Source organism: Chrysemys picta, chromosome 2 (genome assembly GCF_011386835.1).
Source record: "Chrysemys picta bellii isolate R12L10 chromosome 2, ASM1138683v2, whole genome shotgun sequence".
NCBI classification, from domain to species: domain Eukaryota; kingdom Metazoa; phylum Chordata; order Testudines; family Emydidae; genus Chrysemys; species Chrysemys picta.
In genome coordinates, this window is record NC_088792.1 from 11,486,066 (window position 1) to 11,492,358 (window position 6,293).

At 48.1% G+C, this 6,293-nt stretch overlaps 1 long non-coding RNA gene across 1 annotated transcript in view; it reads right to left on the reverse strand.

The window, feature by feature from the left end:
• LOC122174647 (uncharacterized) overlaps positions 1-1,257 on the reverse strand; it is a 177,288-nt gene extending 176,031 nt beyond the window's left edge. Inside the window, exon 1 of the long non-coding RNA XR_010598187.1 lies at positions 17-1,257. This is a non-coding gene — a long non-coding RNA (uncharacterized LOC122174647). The remainder of the gene's footprint in view (positions 1-16) is intronic.
• Between the last annotated feature and the right edge of the window lie 5,036 nt (positions 1,258-6,293).

Below are 6,293 nucleotides of genomic sequence, written 5' to 3' on the forward strand. Positions count from 1 at the left end.
GAAATCAGCTAAATACCTTTGAAGTTCTGGGTCTTTGCCGCGGTGTGCCTCAGTTTCCCTCTCTGTGTTGTCTAGCATTGATTCCCATCTGCATGGATTTGGGTCTTCTTTTGTCTTGAAGCAGTTCCTTGGCAATTCCACAGCTAATCAAATCCTTTTGTAGGACATCTATCCATCTAGTTTTGGGTCTTCCAACCCTTTTCTTACCCTCCACTTCTATTCCTATGTATTTCTATACTGTCTTTCGATCTTCTTTTAACATGCCAAACCATCTAAGCCTGTATTCCCTCAGCTTCTCTATAATTGGTACCACCTTCACACTTCCCCTAATGAGTTCGTTCTGAACATGATCCATCCTTTGTACTCCAAGGATACATCTTAACATTTTCTCTTCCCAGGGGTGGCTCTAGGTTTTTTGCTGCCCCAAGCAAAAAAAATTTTGGCTGCCCCCCCACCCCACTGCACCCTCCTGCCACCCCAGCCCTGGGTCACTGGTAACTCGCTCCCAGGGCAGGTCATTCAGCAGGAATTTTGGATGTGCACAGAACACAGACAGGACTGGTTCCCATATGGTTACAGAACTGCAGTAAAGTGGAACAATTTTCAGCTTGTGTGATTGGAGGATATCTGGATGCATATTATAAGACTGTCCTACATAAATGAGGAAAAGTTGAGGTGCCTTTATTATTCTTTTGTTCTATTCTTTGTTTCTATGGGGAATTTGCCAATGCAATATCACTGTCTTCCTTTTACACAAATACAACTAAAACTTAAAAATAAATAATAATAAAAAAGCAATGGCTGTTGAAAATAGCAATTCCAGTCCTAAAACCACTGGGAAGCATTTCTTGCTCAATTTATTCTACTTTTTCTACAGCAAGTTACAGTGGATCAGTATATTTGATTTGGGAGAAATGATGTAACAGCTGCCCAAATTGAGCTTGAGCACTCCTGAATTTTGAAGGTGTTCAAATCTGGAAGGCAGGTGCTGGATTCCCTTTCTGAAAATTAGCTAAATTTGGAAAAGAAAAGTCAATTTCTGCTTCAATGGCTCAGAAGTGTAAATCCTCCTATGTGCCTGGTACTGTATCTAAAGCTGCCCAGTCTAGTAGAGCCTCCCCTCCCTTACTTTTCATTTTAAATTCTAGTGGGATCCACGTACCTGCCTTGCTAGGCTTCAGATAGAGAGATGCAATGTCCATTTAGTCCACCCAATTCTTTCTTTGGGGGAGAGCCCAGGGCTGGGGCAGCAGGAGGTGCGGGTGCGGGTGCGGGTGCGGGGCGGGGCGGGGGGGGGGGGGAGGAAGAGCCCAGGGCTGGGGCGGCAGAAGGTGCAGGTGGGGGCCGGAGCTGGGGCAGCAGGGGGTGCGGGTGGGGGGAGAGCCCAGGGCTGGGGCAACAGGGGGTGCGGGGGAGGGGGGGGGAGGAAGAGCCCAGGGCTGGGGCGGCAGGAGGTGCAGGTGGGGGCCAGAGCTGGGGCAGGACGGAGTGCGGGGGGAAGGAGAAGAGCCCAGGGCTGGGGTGGCAGGAGATGCAGGTGGGGGGAGAGCCCTGGGCTGGGGTGGCAGGAGGTGCAGGTGGGGGCCAGAGCTGGGGCAGCAGGGTGTGCGGGGGGAAGGAGAAGAGCCCAGGGCTGGGGTGGCAGGAGATGCAGGTGGGGGCCAGAGCTGGGGCAGCAGGGAGTGTGGGTGCAGGGGGGGAGAAGAGCCCAGAGCTGGGGTGGCAGGAGGTGCAGGTGGGGGCCAGAGCTGGGGCAGCAGGGAGTGCGGGTGCGGGGGGAAGGAGAAGAGCCCAGGGCTGGGGTGGCAGGAGATGCAGGTGGGGGGAGAGCCCTGGGCTGGGGTGGCAGGAGGGGGCCAGAGCTGGGGCAGCAGGGAGTGTGGGTGCAGGGGGGGGAGAAGAGCCCAGGGCTGGGGCGGCAGGGGGTGCGGGTGGGGGCCAGGGCTGGGGTGGCAGGAGGTGCAGGTGGGGGGAGAACCCAGGGCTGGGGCAGCAATGGGGTGCAAGTGGGGGCCAGAGCTGGGGCAGCAGGGGGTGTGGGTGGGGGAGAGTCCAGGGCTGGGGCAACACAGGGGTGCGGGGGGAGCCCAGGGCTGAGGTGGGGGGCGGCAAAAAACCTAAAGCTGGCTCTGTCCCTACCATTGCAGTTCTACACTCCTTCCCCCTCCCTTTCCTGTTAATTTTGGCCAAGGGAATGCTGGGAAATGTAGTTCTTTCCCTGCTTCAGGGCTGGCTCTATAGGCAGGGAGCTAACCAAGGAACTACAGCTCCCAGGGCCCCCTGTTGGTTCTCAGCTCTCATGCTGGATTCTTGTGCCCCTGCAAATTTGCCACCCCAAGCACCTGCTTGCTTTGCTGGTGCCTAGAGCCGGCCCTGTCTCTTCCACGGTCTTCAAGCTCTGCTCCTGTCTCTTTCTCAGTGCCCAGCATTCAGAGCCATACAAAAGTGCAGGCCTAATTACTGTCTTACAGATCTTACTTTTCAATTTGATAGGTATTCTCCTATTGCAGGACACTCCATTCACTTTTCTCCATTTAGTCAATGCCCTTCCTGTTCTGCTCATAAGTTCATCATTGAGTTCACCATTATCTTGTATTATAGGATCTAGTGACTTGAACTTCTGTACTTTTGATTGTGGCTGCCTCCCTCCCAGACTCACCATCTGACTGTCTTTCTGCAAGGTATAATCGATCATAGGAGCTGACTCCCTGGGTGCTCTGGGGCTCAAGCACCTATGGAAAAAAATAGAGGGTGCTCACCACCCAGGAGTAAGAGCTTGGGCATGGAATGTGATGAGTTCTGTGCTGCTAACAACTTCTGCCCTTGGAGCAGGGAGTTTGTTTATAAACAGAGGTAGGGCGATTAAGCTAATGAAAGGCTTGTCATTAAATTAATTTAAGGATCCTTAGCTGATCCGGAAAGCATTCCCAGGCATTCCAGTTAAAATATAGGAAACAAAGGGTAGAAATAAATGGTCCCTTTTCAGAATGGAGAGAAGTAAATAGTGTGTCCCCCAGGGGTTTGTACTGGTCTGGGATCAGTGCTTCAATGTACTCATAAATGATCTGCAAAAAGGGGTAAACAGTCTGCAAAGAATTACAAAGGGATCTCACACAACTGGGTGACTTGGCAACAAAATGGCAGGTGAAATTCAATGTTAAATGCAAAGGCAATGTTAAAGGCAAAATATAATCCCAACAATACATACAAAACGATGGTGCCTAAGTTAGCGGTTACCCATCAAGAAAGAGATCTTGGAGTCATTTGCACTACTCTGGAGCACTATGTTTCCAGAGTACTGTAAATTCATAAGAATCCTTCTCACTGTGTCTGTATCATCCTAAACTGCAGAATGCTCATTCTCCTGCTTCAGAAGACTTAAAAATTATCTCCAGTCATCAGTGGGACAGATGCAACTGAATAATGTAGCTGTCCTTAAAGTGCATCAACATAATACCAGGGAACCTAGATAGAAATAAGATTGCTGACAGTTTCATCCAGAAAGCTACAGTGAGGGATAATGCCTTTAAACTGGGATGTTAGTGAAGACAGCTTGTAGGAGGTTGCAATGATTTTAATATACTGTAATTCATGATAACGTAATGATGTAGTTCATAACAATGTAAATCATTATTAAAATAGTAAGGTTACCAATGAGAGACACATTCAGTAACTAGACTATGAAAGAAGTGTATAAATATGCTGAAAAAGCCTCCCCCCAAACTGGCAGAGTGCCCCCCCCCAAACACACACACCTCTTCAAAAGCACCCACCAGCAAAAGCAGAAGTCAGCGCCTATGTTCGGGATGTCTTCTCTAAGTGCATCAAGCACCAAGGTGAACAAAAAGGGGCTTAGAGCCAACCCCGATGTACTCCAACTTCTACTAGAAACTGCCAGGTATCAGAAGGGCAGCCGTGTTAGTCTGTGTCCACAAAAACAACAAGGAGTCCGGTGGCAGTTAAAGACCAACAGAATTATTTGGGCATAAGCTTTCGTGGGTAAAAGTGTTTTTTTTTTTACCCACGAAAGGTTATGCCCAAATAAATCTGTTAGTTTTTTACTAGAAACTGCTGTTTCTCCACATGGCCTTCTAACTGTGGCAACAGCATCTTCATTTTATGTCCGGCCCAAGTCTGAAATAGTCTTCAGGTATCTTTTATTTTCATACACCACCACATGCCTTCTCTCGGATCACGGCCATAAGCCTTCTCAAGACTGGTGAATCCCACATGCCGGGTTTCCCCCTTTTCTCTGTGGTTTTGCAAAAGCAATCTTAAGGCAAAGATAAAATCCATTGCTGACTTGCCTGGCACAAATCCAAACTGATTGTCACTGTTTCCCCATCTGTATAATGGGGATAATGATCCTGACCTCTTTTGTAAACTGCTTTGAGAGCTCTCTGGTGAAAAGCATTAGAAAATAGCTGGGTATTGTTTTCTTTGCACACTGGGCCCCTCAGCTCAGGGGTGAGTGTGGGTCACAGGGAGGGGTGGTGAACTTTGCACTCTTTGTGGTATGCTTCACGAGGTCTACAGATAGATTCTAGGGTTCCTGCTGGACTTCACTGGAGCCCAGCAATTCACTTCATAATTGCTTCAAAAGATGAATGCCACCTGTGCATTTTTTCTCACCAATATTGGGTGTTTATATATCTACACAGACACAGACTGCCCTCTGCTGGTCGAACCATATATCACAACTCACATATTTAGCAGTGATACAGTTCCATCTAGTGGCAATCATGCAAATGGGAGGTAAAAGTAACCAATGACTTTGAAAGCAAGAGAGGTTGTGACAGAGTCAACTGTCACATGGAGAAAAGCAACAAGGACAACATAAACCAACAAACCCCAGGCAGCTATAGGTGGTCCAGATGGTTCTATCCAACTCTGGCTCTAACCAACTCTCCTGCGGCGGCTGCTAGGAATGGGAGAGGTCAGGCCCATATAAGGCAGACCCGGCTCATGCCAGAGGTGGAAGAGCTGCTTCCATCGCTGCTTTTTAAAGGATGGGCTGGTGAGAGTTGGGAGTGTGGGGACTGATAGTGATCCAGGAAGGCTAGAGTGGAGTCCAGGAGCAGGGCAGGATGGAGTGGAGAACATGACCAATCCTTGGAAAGGAAGGTAGAAAAAAAGAGTCACCGATGCTCATTATTGTTTGTTTGTTTGTATTACTGTAATGCCTAAGGGCCCTAGTCTGGACTGGGGCTGGTTAACAATACCAGCTTTGGAGGTAATGTAAATTAGGCTCCTTTATACTTACTTCCAGCCACTTATTGATGGGTCTGGGAAACTCAGCTGGAGTCACGTACAGGCAGAAGGGCCAGAAAAGTGTGTAAGTTAAAAGTAGGATGGAGCTACTTCAACCAACACTCTCCTGTTAGTTGCTGTTCATATTACTGTCCTTGCCTCCAGACCCCATGCCTGGGAGTAGCTCCAACTTAGACTCAGTGGTCCGGGTTCAGAGGGGATAATGTGAAGCGGGTGAGTTTAGGTCCAGGTCTAAGTTGGTTTAATATCCAGAATCAGGACTTGGTGGGATAGGGTAGAGGGATTAGAGTCTCCAGTTTCATCTCCAGATTTGACCCATAGCTTCCCCCCTTTCTGAGGCACTGTATATTTATTACCAACACCTTAAACATCGCTACATAAAATGCACGCAGCATCCTAATGCGATGGCCAAGAATTCCTCATTGCACTTCATGGGACACTGTATAAGTATCTGAGGGGTAGCCATGTTAGTCTGGATCTGTACAAAGTGACAAAGAGTCCTGTGGCACCTTATAGACTAACAGATGTATTGGAGCATAAGCTTTTGTGGGTGAATACCCACTTCGTCAGAGGCAACGAAGTGAGTATTCACTCACGAAAGCTTATGCTCCAATACATCTGTTAGTCTATAAGGTGCCACAGGACTCTGTCACTTTGTACAAGTATAAGATGCCAAGAACACTAAAACATTTCTATCATCTCTAGTTTCAGAAAGTAGCAGTGGGTTTGCTGCCTGCCCTGAAAGGATCAGGACATGGTTGGGTGGAGAAGCAGGCTTACTCTGTGGCCTCCAGAAAACCCAAGTGGGATGTGAAGGGGAATTAGTTACTCCACAAAGACCTTCACAATGCTCTTCCTCCCTGCTCTTATCAGCTAAATATTAATTTACCTATTGTATTCAGCCGAATATCAAAGAACCAAGTGTCAAAGAATAGCGCTCAGCTGAAGAGGAGCTAGAAAATGAACAGTGGAAGAAGCGATAAATCATATCTATTGTTTTACCTTTTACTGCAGCCTGAGGT